We start from the raw sequence: 16,839 nt of genomic DNA on the forward strand, positions 1-16,839 counted from the left end.
ATAAGATTTTATTTAATAAGATATATAAGTAGATCCAGTTTGTTTTTTCCTGCCTTTTTGTATTAAAATATGCATAAAGTTTGGAATTTTGATGTATAAAATGTATACATATAAGATGCATATACTTCTGCAGACTCCGATGATTTAAAGCAGCTCTTTATCAAGCAAGTTGAGGATTAAGTATATGAGGATAGGGCTACTCTTCAAGAGCTTAAGAGGTGTTATGATGGACTGCATCTTGGTCTGTTCACGAGAGACCAGGTTTCCAGAAACCTGGTGGCGATGCTTTCAACATCCGTGGAGTTCATGGCGATGCTCAAAGATATACATCGAGAGGTTCAGTACTCGATGGAGTTGAAGCATAAAAATTCTTAATTTTTGCTGTTAGACTCTTAAATTTCTTAGTGGTGTTGTTAGATTTTAAAGTTTCATTGTTCAGTACTCGATATAATTGTTGATCTTTTAATGTCATAAATAAATTTTAATCCTATTAATCTTTGTGGAGCATTTTATTTTTACTAATTTTAGGGTGCATAAGTAATATTATGTAACTTTTAATATCATCTGAGTATTGCAGATCGATATTGATGTAGATGTGAAATTGTCTGTGAGTTCGATTTAGATTATGTTGATGTTGAATTGTGCTTGAACAATTTTTTAAAGAATTACAAATAATCAATTTCTGTTACTGTATAGATCTGTCAAAGTTAAAGTTTGCCAAAAGAGAACATCTGCTCGAAATCATCGTCTGCTGATGATGAAAGCATGATAATGTATTCAAAACATCAAAAGTCCATTCTTAAAAAATACCTAAAAAGTTTGTTGATATCTATCTGTTTTTTAAACCTCTGTTTGGCTAAAAAGTCATCCACTATTGAAGGGCGTTGTCTGTTCTCATAAGTACGACTGTTGACTTGCCACTGTTGCCAACATCTATTGTTGCCTAACAGAGGTTCCCAACATCTGTAACATCCGTTAAAATGGTTTTCCAAAATCCGACCTGTTTTAAAATTCGGATCCTAACCCTTGAAACTCGAAGTTTTAATCGCTGAAAGATTTTTTTTTTATCGCTAATCTAATCCATTTATAAATAGTTATCTATTTATTCTTTAGTTTAATTAATCAAATTTACAATTAAAGGTTTCATTTTTTTTTTTAGTTTTATAAAAATAACCTGGTTAGTCTTGTTAGATTTCAAAATTTGTTAAAGTTTTATAAGTTAATTTAAACTAGTTAATAACTAGTTAATTAATAACTAAAATTAATATATATATTTTTTTTTCTCAATCACAATTCATTAATATAAGCTTGTTAGAGATTTGGTTAACTTAACCAAGTTAGACTTTCTAGTTAACTAAGTCTTAATAGTTAATGGGTTAATTGATAATTTTTTTTCCTTCAAAACCAAAACTTAAAAATACAATGCAGCACGCAGGTTTCGAACTCGGGTCTGCTGGCTCACCAAAAAAAAACAACCAAACCGCTCCAACACTAATCAGCTTTGTTAACATACATTATTCCTTCGATAAATAAATCCGAGATTCTCGATGGTTTTATTTATAAAGTTTGCCGCCAAAAGCTCAACGTAACAGCCTGTTGGTTTCCTTTTCTTGTCTCGCAAATCTCTCGGTGATTGATTCTCATTACGCGTTTCCATCTTTAAGCAAATCACGAACCTAGACTACATTTCATGAACTTGCCGCCAAGAACAATTCAAGTCAACTGTGTTCCTTTTGATTGTGATCGCTAAATTGTCGGAATCGTTTCCGCGTTTCCTTCTTAAAACCCATCACGAATCTGGTCATGATCCTACGCCTCTTACCTCTTCTAGAAAACGGAAATTATGAGTTACCAAGTATAAGTATTGGAATGGTTTTACACCTTGAATAATATATATATAGCCTTGTTTCTTCGACACCATCAACATTCACACAAGAACAATTAACCACTGTTAGAACCCACACAATCCTGTTCTACATCTCTATCTCTCGCACACTCTCTCGTTAATATATCCTTGCCGGAACGCGAAGACGACACCGGAGATTTTCTGAGCTTACGACGGAACTCAGAACTCAACCCGTCACCGTTTCGCCGCTACACGGATCCATACCAACTTACCGAAACCATCGCCGGGATAACAAAGCGGCTTGAACCGTAGCTCTCGTCGGAGACTAGCCGGAGACCATAAACTGCCGTTACCGTGGGTTTTTCATTTATGTTCGATTATTATGTAAGTGAAGAAGATGACGCGAAGCGAGCTCGCCCGAACCGGAATGATGCCGAAGTTTTACGTCGGAACTCGACTCGAGTCGTCACTATTCGGTGTACCCTTCTTCCTCGATAATTCTTTTCGTTTAAAACCTTGTTGAGTCTTTTATATATATATATATATATTTGTTTCTATTCGATGATTATAAGCATGCAAACTAAAGAAGATGACGCCTTCTTTTATTTGATTGTATGTTTTTTTTAATTAAAAACCTTAAACCTTTATTTTAGCAATTTCTCTTTCCTTCGTATTTTTTTCTATTATAATTAAACTTTTACATTTTAATCCATTTTCTTAATAAAATTATTAAATTTATTGTTAACCTAAATAATTATAATTCTTTTATATTATGTTAATTCTTTTATAATATTGAAAATGTTAAATAACGAGATAAATTATAACGTTAAACTAATCAATTCGTAACCCTAAATATTAGGAATTTAATTTTATCTAACTAATAAATAATAACGAGTAGTTACTCTAAACGTCTAGGTTAATCGCTCTCGATCGTTCTTTTGGATCCTCCATCTTTACTTGTGCGTTATTACAAGAAGCGCAACACAATCACTGTGAGTATACTCGATCCCGTTTTCGTTTTAAACACATTTGGGTGCAACATGTCAAATTACACAACACTTGAGTCTTGTTTTCGTCACACTCTATCCACATTTAAACATGAAACGATTTGATGCTTGTAACCCCACATTCAATGCAACTTCAACACTCTTTGAGTCCAACTTCATTATATGCAACTTTATTTGAATGCAACTTCAACACTCTTTGAGTGCAACTTCATTATATGCAACTTTATTTGAATGCAACTTCAACACTCTTTGAGTGCAACTTCATTATATGCAACTTTATTTGAATGCAACTTCAACACTCTCTGAGTGCAACTTCATTTGGATGCAACTTTATTTGAATGCAACTTCAACACTCTTTGAGTGCAACTTCATTACATGCAACTTGAACGATATTTGAAAGCAACTTGAACAATGTTGAAAAGTGGTAGCTAGTGTCATCGTCTTCATGTTGGATATTGAGCAACTTCAAAACTTGTTTTATTCTACTATGCTATGTATCAAACTTGTATACTCGCCAACATTTTTTTTGTTGATGTTATTTTAATACATGTTGCAGGTTGCTAGTCAAGATGATCAAGAAACAAGCTAGGATGGCTTTAGATACCCATTAGCAATTAAACAATATTTGAATATATGTTTACTATTTGAAACAATGTATTATTCTTTAGTTTTAATAAAATGATTTAATTCATATTGTCACATTTAGTGTTATGTTGTTTTGAGCAATTTGTTCGTCTCATCCCGATGTTTCCGCCATCGGTTGGGGTGTGACAGATTGGTATCAGAGCCATAACTATAGGGAATTAGGTAGGATTGCCTTACTTTCCCCTAGTCTATAGTAGGAGTACTCTGATACCAGATTGGTATCAGAGCCATAACTATAGGGAATTAGGAATGCCTTGCCTAGTCTATAGTTTAGGAGCTTTCTCATTATGTGTTGCTTAAAACAACTTCCTTTTTACCTCACTTGCTTCCCTCTATTCTTTTGGACTCCTAATATACATGCCTTTCCTAAGGCTAACACAATACACACTTGGAGGCTATGAAGACACTCTTACAACACAATCGAAATGATTTATCAAGATAGGGGTGATTCCCACACTTGATGATGATTTTCACTCAGCTATACTTTGATTTTTGCACGAAATCTACCCTCAAGTTAGGAGTGATGTTCGAATCTTGAAGGGAATTTCCATTTCATATTCTTGTGGACCCTTATCTTTTGATAAGTAACAACCACGTTAGGGTACGACGTTATCAAGTTAGAGGTGATACTTGCATCTTGTTTAACTAGTCCCACTCCTCGATTTTCGCTCTCGCCAAAGTTTTGATTTTCCCAATCTATTAAGGACGTGTAGTAACTGCAAGGACAAATATCGTTAATCGCTTCTCGATGAGAGTATTTGTCTATTAGACCAAAACACGTTTCCTTAATTCGAAAAGGACTTCAATTTACTTTGGAATAGTCATATGTTACGTTCCGTGACAATCCATGTTTTATGTTAAATCTTTTTATGCCATCTCAATTTTCATGTGTTTTACATTTGTATGATATATCATTTCAATCTAATACATGCATGCTAGTATGTTATACTAGATTCGTGATTACTGGGTTATTCTTATGTGATGAACTTGTCTTTTAACCCACATCTTAACATGTATAGCACTATGCGTAGTGCTATAGGAGTAGCGCCCGCCCGTATTCTAGTGGTCATGTTAAATTAACAACATTACACCCTCTTTGTCACACCCCCAAATTACCACATAGGGAGTGTCCCTGTTAGGCGTGTGACATACCAATAACGAGCCACCAATTACATTGAACCCATACAAGTTATAAATAAAATCCCCATTATTAATAAAAACATCCTCAACAAGTTTAAACGAAAATCAATAAGTTCAGCGGAAGCAAATAAAAGAAAACATAATTAACTGTTTCAGTTTAAATGTGTGAAATCAATTAACCCATCATTCGTATCCAATCAGCACGACCCATGACCACACCAGCTACTTCAGACAGCAAGTTCCAAATCCGTATAACCTAACAACCTGCGAGCATGCAACAAGTGTATCAGACAACGCTGGTGAGTTCATAGTTTTACGAAAACGTTGTTTACCAAGTATGTAGTTAATCCATTGAAGTTAATTCCCGAAGTAATGTTGAAAACAATGTTGATAATACCCCAATACAAGACGGCTTCTGATTATTTTGCCCTTTCTCCAATGCTCCTATCAAAGCATTGGTCATGACTAGGTCATTAGTTCAACACCCGTCCTCCCAGGAACGGGGTGAGGTTGCCAAACCTAAGTAGCGCTACTAACTAATACCATGTTACCTTCCAGGTAACCAAACAACACGGAGGGACTTTAAAGGTGATAGGAAGAGTATATTATCCAACATTCCCGTTTTTACCCAAAAGACTTATCCCTTCCCGGGATACCCACTGACTGTCCCAACCACCGGGACGCATGCTCAAGAGAGATGAACTCATCTTGGTTTGCTCGGTAGATAGTTTACTTGTTTTAATGTTGGTCAACCACGTCCTATTATGGTTACCAAGTTTGGTCAGATTCGTATGTAGGTATTCCACGTTTTTATACACGTATTTCAGCAAATAGCATACAAGTATCATGTTTCTTGTACATACACATATACATTCTTAAAGCAAGCTCCACTTATAAATAGTAGTCACAAATAGTCCAATAACATGACATAATAGTGTGCGGTCCTTTAGTATTTATGTGTATATAGCCCACTAATGAGTGTGTGGTCTAGCAGGCCGTATAGTCCCTGATCGGCCCAATTAGTTAACTTTCAATTCGAGTACTACCCAAATTGTTCTACCCGGCCCATCTTAGGTTTGTTTTATTTAGTTCATGCAGCCCCACAATTAACATGTATCCTAAATGCTATACTTTCCCCTTGCGAAAACATGTACCGGTCGATTACGGATACACTACAGTTCCATCTAATTAGGCATGCACATAACAAATCCTAACCAACAATATTTAGTTCTAAGCATGCAACCGGACCAAACATACTAAATTATATAATCCCATTTAAATGTGTTGCTTTGTTTTTAATAGCTATACCCTTATAACAATCTCAATCAATCGGTTCTATTCCAAAAGCCCAAAACAGGATGTGAGTGGCCCGATACCCTAAGTAGCCCACTAGATCTCAAACCCACTCAACCTATTCAGTTGTTACATACTATATCTAATTTCTATATAATATGCAGCCCAGTCCGCGAGAGACCCAATCAATCGCTTAATTATAATAAACCCAACTAACATGTAAAGCCCAAAATATATATCTACAGTTTACCCCAATTAACTGTCACCCGGACCAACATAATTGTGCAACTAGTTTATTTGTGATTAAATTATGCGTGTGTGTGGCCCAACTAAACAATCCGTGAGAGACCCATATGTTGTTGAGCCCAATACGATGCAAAGCCCATTAGCAATATGTCTCAATTATCCCTCATGACCATAGTTCACTGTATAACACATATTGCACATTGTATAAATTTTTCATGCATTTAACTCATTAACAACTTACGATGAAGTATGTTACATATGATCCATTATTCAGCTTTATCATTTATATTACCTAACCCGTTGTTACATCCCACCCTTATCATCATCGGATTACCATCACACCCACTAACTGAAACCCTAAAGTTCATGCACAAGACTAGAACTCCATTAGTCTATAACTCACACATACATATTTATATATCATCAACAGAGCCCACAACTAATCACATAACCTTAATACATATAATTCATGCAAGAGACCATACCCATCCATAATTTATTCATCGACTAACTCAATTCACAACATCACTAGCTATTATGGCAGGTTTATTAACGATCTACGGAATGTTCATCAGAGTTCATATATATGCGGCCCCTATCCTAAACATAATCTATCATATCAACAAAATCAGGATCACTGAGGTTTAATAAATAAATTATAAACGTACATACTGTTCACCCACATCGATCACACATATATATCCAACCGTATAAAACATATTTGTACACAACAAGATCAAGTAGTTGAGATCTAAACTGGTATGAATTCACTAACCAGAATAGGAAGATGATTCAAAGAGGGGAGGGGGAATGGGTTTCTCCTGTTGTCGTACGTAAATTTGAGATAGATAGGGTAGGGTTTAATTCTTGGTTTAGAGTTTAACTCCCACAAGTAATATGGTATTACGTATACATATACCCTGTGAGTTTGGGGCGGTTCCTACAACCACCGAGATGGGCTCAAGCCCACCCCTTTTAAGTAATTTCATCCAAAACATAAATCATGTTTAACTATTATAATCAAGTTGGGCTGAATTCATATGAGCCCAAAACACTCAAAAGGCAAGTTGGGCTCGGGTAGATGGACTTAATAAGTAGCCCACTTCATGTGCGGCCCAAGATTTTCGGAGTCGTCTTACGGTACTTAACCGAGTCATTCTACGTTAGATTAACGGAGTTATCATAGAACAAAACATTAGAGCGAGATAACGAGAAGTAAATATCGTACGATAGAACGTAACTGACCTTAAAAGTTCGGGTTGTCACATCATCCCCAACTTGAAAGAAATTTCGTCCCGAAATTTTACGAGTAAGCACGAAAGAGTGAAATGAGAAATCAAGATTGTTGCGGATTTTGCTCAGGTGCCACACTCTTCGTTGCGACGATGTTGGGTAGTCAACATTGCGGTACACGATGGGTTGACCTGTTTATTCACATGCCAGTGATACGTTAATTTGGTTAACAAAAGTATGTCATGTGGATTGTTCTACATTTAATTCCTATACTCATATTCCCAAGTTTATCATCAAGATAGGAGTGATTTCCATACCTTGACGATTAGCTTCGCTAAATTTTCAACTTCACTAATGAGCTAGGGGTGATTTCCCTATCTCAGAGGTAGTTGCCAACTTTTTTTTCGTTATCAATGAAACTTTATATTTGAACGTTACTTTCATTTCAAGTTTGGAGATATGAATCGCACTATCCTCGCAATCTGAAACAAATAATAATAATCTCTCGCGAACGAACTAAATTTACGATACTTTTATTATCTATGTTACACTACGTAAATTCATGATTATGCTATGTGAAACTAGTTGAGCCTTTTATATGCTATGTAAAACTAATTGAACCCTTGGTATGCTATGTGAAACTATATGCTATGTGACGCATTTATGAAAACAAGTTTTCCTAAACAAACATTATGATTAAAGTCTCATCCATTCTACGTTTCTTTTGAATTTTCAAAAGTCTTCCTCTTAGATTTCGAGGACGAAATCTTCTAAAGTAGGGGAGACTGTAACATCCGTTAAAATGGTTTTCCAAAATCCGACCTGTTTTAAAATTCGGATCCTAACCCTTGAAACTCGAAGTTTTAATCGCTGAAAGATTTTTTTTTTATCGCTAATCTAATCCATTTATAAATAGTTATCCATTTATTCATTAGTTTAATTAATCAAATTTACAATTAAAGGTTTCATTTTTTTTTAGTTTTATAAAAATAACCTGGTTAGTCTTGTTAGATTTCAAAATTTGTTAAAGTTTTATAAGTTAATTTAAACTAGTTAATAACTAGTTAATTAATAACTAAAATTAATATATATATTTTTTTTTCTCAATCACAATTCATTAATATAAGCTTGTTAGAGATTTGGTTAACTTAACCAAGTTAGACTTTCTAGTTAACTAAGTCTTAATAGTTAATGGGTTAATTGATAATTTTTTTTCCTTCAAAACCAAAACTTAAAAATACAATGCAGCACGCAGGTTTCGAACTCGGGTCTGCTGGCTCACCAAAAAAAACAACCAAACCGCTCGAACACTAATCAGCTTTGTTAACATACATTATTCCTTCGATAAATAAATCCGATATTCTCGATGGTTTTATTTATAAAGTTTGCCGCCAAAAGCTCAACGTAACAGCCTGTTGGTTTCCTTTTCTTGTCTCGCAAATCTCTCGGTGATTGATTCTCATTACGCGTTTCCATCTTTAAGCAAATCACGAACCTAGACTACATTTCATGAACTTGCCGCCAAGAACAATTCAAGTCAACTGTGTTCCTTTTGATTGTGATCGCTAAATTGTCGGAATCGTTTCCGCGTTTCCTTCTTAAAACCCATCACGAATCTGGTCATGATCCTACGCCTCTTACCTCTTCTAGAAAACGGAAATTATGAGTTACCAAGTATAAGTATTGAAATGGTTTTACACCTTGAATAATATATATATAGCCTTGTTTCTTCGACACCATCAACATTCACACAAGAACAATTAACCACTGTTAGAACCCACACAATCCTGTTCTACATCTCTATCTCTCGCACACTCTCTCGTTAATATATCCTTGCCGGAACGCGAAGACGACACCGGAGATTTTCTGAGCTTACGACGGAACTCAGAACTCAACCCGTCACCGTTTCGCCGCTACACGGATCCATACCAACTTACCGAAACCATCGCCGGGATAACAAAGCGGCTTGAACCGTAGCTCTCGTCGGAGACTAGCCGGAGACCATAAACTGCCGTTACCGTGGGTTTTTCATTTATGTTCGATTATTATGTAAGTGAAGAAGATGACGCGAAGCGAGCTCGCCCGAACCGGAATGATGCCGAAGTTTTACGTCGGAACTCGACTCGAGTCGTCACTATTCGGTGTACCCTTCTTCCTCGATAATTCTTTTCGTTTAAAACCTTGTTGAGTCTTTTATATATATATATATATATATATTTGTTTCTATTCGATGATTATAAGCATGCAAACTAAAGAAGATGACGCCTTCTTTTATTTGATTGTATGTTTTTTTTAATTAAAAACCTTAAACCTTTATTTTAGCAATTTCTCTTTCCTTCGTATTTTTTTCTATTATAATTAAACTTTTACATTTTAATCCATTTTCTTAATAAAATTATTAAATTTATTGTTAACCTAAATAATTATAATTCTTTTATATTATGTTAATTCTTTTATAATATTGAAAATGTTAAATAACGAGATAAATTATAACGTTAAACTAATCAATTCGTAACCCTAAATATTAGGAATTTAATTTTATCTAACTAATAAATAATAACGAGTAGTTACTCTAAACGTCTAGGTTAATCGCTCTCGATCGTTCTTTTGGATCCTCCATCTTTACTTGTGCGTTATTACAAGAAGCGCAACACAATCACTGTGAGTATACTCGATCCCATTTTCGTTTTAAACACATTTGGGTGCAACATGTCAAATTACACAACACTTGAGTCTTGTTTTCGTCACACTCTATCCACATTTAAACATGAAACGATTTGATGCTTGTAACCCCACATTCAATGCAACTTCAACACTCTTTGAGTCCAACTTCATTATATGCAACTTTATTTGAATGCAACTTCAACACTCTTTGAGTGCAACTTCATTATATGCAACTTTATTTGAATGCAACTTCAACACTCTTTGAGTGCAACTTCATTATATGCAACTTTATTTGAATGCAACTTCAACACTCTTTGAGTGCAACTTCATTATATGCAACTTTATTTGAATGCAACTTCAACACTCTCTGAGTGCAACTTCATTTGGATGCAACTTTATTTGAATGCAACTTCAACACTCTTTGAGTGCAACTTCATTACATGCAACTTGAACGATATTTGAAAGCAACTTGAACAATGTTGAAAAGTGGTAGCTAGTGTCATCGTCTTCATGTTGGATATTGAGCAACTTCAAAACTTGTTTTATTCTACTATGCTATGTATCAAACTTGTATACTCGCCAACATTTTTTTTGTTGATGTTATTTTAATACATGTTGCAGGTTGCTAGTCAAGATGATCAAGAAACAAGCTAGGATGGCTTTAGATACCCATTAGCAATTAAACAATATTTGAATATATGTTTACTATTTGAAACAATGTATTATTCTTTAGTTTTAATAAAATGATTTAATTCATATTGTCACATTTAGTGTTATGTTGTTTTGAGCAATTTGTTCGTCTCATCCCGATGTTTCCGCCATCGGTTGGGGTGTGACAGATTGGTATCAGAGCCATAACTATAGGGAATTAGGTAGGATTGCCTTACTTTCCCCTAGTCTATAGTAGGAGTACTCTGATACCAGATTGGTATCAGAGCCATAACTATAGGGAATTAGGAATGCCTTGCCTAGTCTATAGTTTAGGAGCTTTCTCATTATGTGTTGCTTAAAACAACTTCCTTTTTACCTCACTTGCTTCCCTCTATTCTTTTGGACTCCTAATATACATGCCTTTCCTAAGGCTAACACAATACACACTTGGAGGCTATGAAGACACTCTTACAACACAATCGAAATGATTTATCAAGATAGGGGTGATTCCCACACTTGATGATGATTTTCACTCAGCTATACTTTGATTTTTGCACGAAATCTACCCTCAAGTTAGGAGTGATGTCCGAATCTTGAAGGGAATTTCCATTTCATATTCTTGTGGACCCTTATCTTTTGATAAGTAACAACCACGTTAGGGTACGACGTTATCAAGTTAGAGGTGATACTTGCATCTTGTTTAACTAGTCCCACTCCTCGATTTTCGCTCTCGCCAAAGTTTTGATTTTCCCAATCTATTAAGGACGTGTAGTAACTGCAAGGACAAATATCGTTAATCGCTTCTCGATGAGAGTATTTGTCTATTAGACCAAAACACGTTTCCTTAATTCGAAAAGGACTTCAATTTACTTTGGAATAGTCATATGTTACGTTCCGTGACAATCCATGTTTTATGTTAAATCTTTTTATGCCATCTCAATTTTCATGTGTTTTACATTTGTATGATATATCATTTCAATCTAATACATGCATGCTAGTATGTTATACTAGATTCGTGATTACTGGGTTATTCTTATGTGATGAACTTGTCTTTTAACCCACATCTTAACATGTATAGCACTATGCGTAGTGCTATAGGAGTAGCGCCCGCCCGTATTCTAGTGGTCATGTTAAATTAACAACATTACACCCTCTTTGTCACACCCCCAAATTACCACATAGGGAGTGTCCCTGTTAGGCGTGTGACATACCAATAACGAGCCACCAATTACATTGAACCCATACAAGTTATAAATAAAATCCCCATTATTAATAAAAACATCCTCAACAAGTTTAAACGAAAATCAATAAGTTCAGCGGAAGCAAATAAAAGAAAACATAATTAACTGTTTCAGTTTAAATGTGTGAAATCAATTAACCCATCATTCGTATCCAATCAGCACGACCCATGACCACACCAGCTACTTCAGACAGCAAGTTCCAAATCCGTATAACCTAACAACCTGCGAGCATGCAACAAGTGTATCAGACAACGCTGGTGAGTTCATAGTTTTACGAAAACGTTGTTTACCAAGTATGTAGTTAATCCATTGAAGTTAATTCCCGAAGTAATGTTGAAAACAATGTTGATAATACCCCAATACAAGACGGCTTCTGATTATTTTGCCCTTTCTCCAATGCTCCTATCAAAGCATTGGTCATGACTAGGTCATTAGTTCAACACCCGTCCTCCCAGGAACGGGGTGAGGTTGCCAAACCTAAGTAGCGCTACTAACTAATACCATGTTACCTTCCAGGTAACCAAACAACACGGAGGGACTTTAAAGGTGATAGGAAGAGTATATTATCCAACATTCCCGTTTTTACCCAAAAGACTTGAAGTGATCCTCTGCTGATGAAGACAAAGTGTGAAGAAACTTTGAAGAAGCAAAGGTCTGCTATGGGTCAACCGATATTCAGTAGATGCTGCTCAACAAAGGTTTTCGATGTAATAGTGCTTAGGCTAATAGTAGATGTAGGGAGTTTGTTAGGCTATTAGATGTAATTGCAATCTTTATAAAAGCATGATGATGAAAGCATTCTTCTCATTGTCTCTAAGTTTGATTTAGATTATGTGGATGTTGAATTGTGCCTGAACAGATTTTTCGTAAGTCAACAAACGTGAAAATTTTAAAAGACAATTGTTGAAGTTTTCAAATGCGGATAATGGTAAATAATCATTTATAGTATTTAAAATGTGTCTTATGGTAAACGAAGAGGTTAATTGTAATTATGATAACCTTTTTTTTTTTTTTGAAGGTTCAAAATTTGTCCTTTGGGTTTCTTGATATTTAATTTTATAGTTTTTCCATGAAAACTTATTTTTGAAATGTTTTGCATTAAAAGCCTAACCATCGTCGCATCATATTCTTTAACAGTAATTTAGTCTCACCATCTATTTAATCATTACCACCTTCATTGGGTATATAAAATAAATATTTTTGCCTTACGTTGGGAAACTGCTTTCATCATTACCGCCTTCATCCATCTACTCAATCATCTTCAAAGTTTTTTGTTTATCAATATCATTACAATCTCTTAGGCTTTCAAACACACATTTGTTCACCGCAAAATCAAGACACAAACTGAAGCATCGTCACATTATATTCTTTAACAGTAAGTTAGTCTCACTTGACATCTGTAAAAATGTCTCTTTTTTATGATTCTCTTGAGATTTTACAATCAAATTAAGAATCCTAAAGTTAATCAAGAATACTGATTAAAATTTTACTTCCACAACAATGTATGTTATCTAATCCTAAAATTCTGTGTTTTAACTGTCATTGTAGTTACTCTGTTCATCAAAATTATGATCGGTTTTGTATTTACAAATATGATGTTTGTTTTTTAAATTTTTGATATATTTATATATAGTAACATCCTTATTTCTTATTTATAAACATTTACATATACAATTATATTTTATTTGTTGTATTTTTTATTGTAGAACATATGGATCATAAAATGGAAAACATTGGGTTTCAAATGATCGTTGATGAAATTTTCACAAAGCTCGCTGCAGAAGCTATTGGTCGTTTGAAATGTCTTTCCAAAAATTTTCATAGAGAATTGTCAAGTCATACATTTGAGATGATGCATTCTCTCCGAATTGTAAATTCACTATAAAAGAAACTACTCTCCTTTAAAGATATGTCAATTGTCGTTGACAACATAGTAGCTGGTAATTTGGATGTCGTTACAAGCAAAACCACAACTTTTCCTAACAATGTCCACCCTACCTTCTTACGTATTCTATCGTCATTTAATGGGTTGTTGTTAGTTTGCAATGAACGGATTTGCTGTGAGTTGATCCATTGGAATCCAACAACCAGGCGCTGTAAGTTTTGTTTGACGACTATTTTAATAATGGTCATCATCGAAACTATGATACAGGTGGAATGTATTTTGATGAATCCAATGATCTGAAAGTGCTTCACATCAGATGTTACCGTAGTGTGGTTACTGCTCGTGTTTACTCACGACGTCGTGAGTCATGGAGAACAATAAATTTCTTGAGCGTAAATAATTATGGTTCAAGCAGTTATTCATTGTCTCCTAGAATTTATTCCGATAAAACCATATATTTTATGGTTTCAAATTATTGGTATCCACCAGGTGAGAGGAACAAAGTTTCTTTCGATGTTCTTTCTGAGACTTTCAAAATGCTTCGTTTTCCCGAGAGTATCGGAGTCAGTCCTTGCCAAGGCATTTTTTGACCATCGCAAAGAGGTTGCATTTGATTGTTGTTGGAAATTCTGCTGAGCTAACTGTTGATTTGCTCAAATATGAAGAAGAAGGCTTGATCAAGGTGTTTGCTTTCAATAATCCTCGTGTAGTTGATTATGTAGATAGGCGCCGAAGGACTAATATAATTGAAAACAACAAGTGGCTGATAACAAGTATTTGGGGGGATATGGTTGAAGTTGATCTGAGCAATGAAGTTTTGAAATACCTCCAACATGTTGACAACTACAATGGTCCGAAAGGAGCTTTATTTATCGAGACTACCGTTTCGCCCATTGATTAGAAAATATTATGCTGTATTTTACTGAATGGTGTTTGGTTTTTCGAACTTCCTTTATTATATAGTTAGCTTTGTTTGATACTTTCATATTTTATATAATTATTTGTGTTAAAATTATTAACCATGTTTGTTATTTAAATTAATTAAAAAAATATTTAGGGTTGAGAGTTTAAAAGCTTGTAGTAGTGGAAAAGGTCTGTTTATCTTTTGAAAGCTCTGTTATTGTGAACAGATGTTTGAAAATAAAACAGTGGTTGATACATTTGTTGACTTTGGTCAACAGATGTTTGAAACCACTGTTGGGTTAAAACAGAGTTTTGTGGAGAAAATAGTGGTTGAAACCGTTGTTGGGTTAAAACAGTGGTTTAAAACCACTGTTGGGTTAAAACAGTGTTTTGTGGAGGTTGAAGGTGATTGAAACGACTGTTGAGTTAGAACAGTGTTTTTTTTTTTTTGGAAAAAGAACATGCTTGAATGCAAATGTTATTTCATTCACAAAATTTAATAAATTGTATATTTTCGTAATTTTTATACTCTAAACTTTAAGTATTTACCGACTGACTTATCCATTTGTAAATATAACCATATTCATCATTTATATGTGTTACGCAGGGTTTTCTAAAAGTCACCCGTGTTTACACACGGTTCTTACCGCTAGTAAAAATAAAACAACAAACAAAAGAATTAAGCAAACATATATGTATACACACACCCCACTTGTCGTCACTATAGCTTTTCTGATGACATTTTGTCACCCTAGGTTTCCTCAGCATAGATTTGTTATTTGTAGCTATAAAAGCTTCTACAACGGTTTGCCTGGTCCATTTAACAGACCGCCTAATTTGCATGTCACATCATTCTAAACCAAAACCACTTCAAAACCTCACTTTTCCCTCTAATAATATACCATTTCAAGCCTCTACATCACACCCCACTATTTACCCATTTTTTACTCTAAAAAAAACCTATCGTGAGTGGATGGTCTCCACTTCTTCCAAATCACAGAGGTCTGTTGGAGCGGACCTCCTCCCACCAGACCACCTCCTCCAAACCTCCTCCAACGGTTTTGGACCACTGCACTTGGTTTGCTTGAGCGGGCGATGTTGTCGACATAGATGTCGTCACTATAGGTCACCCTATATCAACGTAGTCGCAACATTGTTGTACACATACACACACACATGTATATATATATATATATCCAAAACGAAAGACAAAAAGATTTAATATATAATTCACACCTATAGTGACGACATGTCATCGGAATATGTAACTATTATTAATTTTTTATTTTATTTTATAACCACCCTATAGTGATGACATGTTGTCGGCATAGGTATAGGTGAATTTTAATTTTTTCCTAGGCCTTTCGACGACCAAGTTAAATAACAAAACTATAAAATTTCATACAAACACGGTTTAATTCTAATACAAAATACCAAAACGTATTAAAGTATATAAAACTGTTTAAAATCATTTCATATATATATGAACGACAACGGTTACTCACTACTGCATTACACCAAATGCATTTCTTATATAAAAGAGTTAATTACATAGTTAATCCCTGTTATTAAAGGGTTAATAATTCATATGTGTCATCTATGGGAAGAATCTGATTAAAAGGATTTATAAATTAGTTAGGGTTTTCTTTATACTTAGTAGTTAGGGAAGAATCTAATTAAATCTGATTTAATCGCTCGGTTCATTAATATATGTTTCTAGACAATATAATAATTTCTAAATCACAAGGAATGGTAAATTACTTAGTTACTTAGAACCGAATAGTTAGGGGTTTTTAGAACTTGGTTATTCGAGGACATATGGTCATCCTAGTAGAGTAATGGATTTTTAACACTATACACCTCATTAATAGTTTTTATTATGATGCATTTTTAATAAATCCATAACTTAAAGATATTTCAACAATAATAAGAAGATTTTGATCTTAACAGGTAATCTTTCTTATAGTTGATTTTGTATACTTCGTTCGAGATTTTGGTTATACTATTTTCATTATTTAAAAATTACATAGGTTAGATATTACAAGAAAAAAAAGGATAGATTAGCAGATTTAGTGTCCTTGGAGT

The sequence above is a fragment of the Helianthus annuus genome, chromosome 9, assembly GCF_002127325.2.
Source record: "Helianthus annuus cultivar XRQ/B chromosome 9, HanXRQr2.0-SUNRISE, whole genome shotgun sequence".
Taxonomy (NCBI): domain Eukaryota; kingdom Viridiplantae; phylum Streptophyta; class Magnoliopsida; order Asterales; family Asteraceae; genus Helianthus; species Helianthus annuus.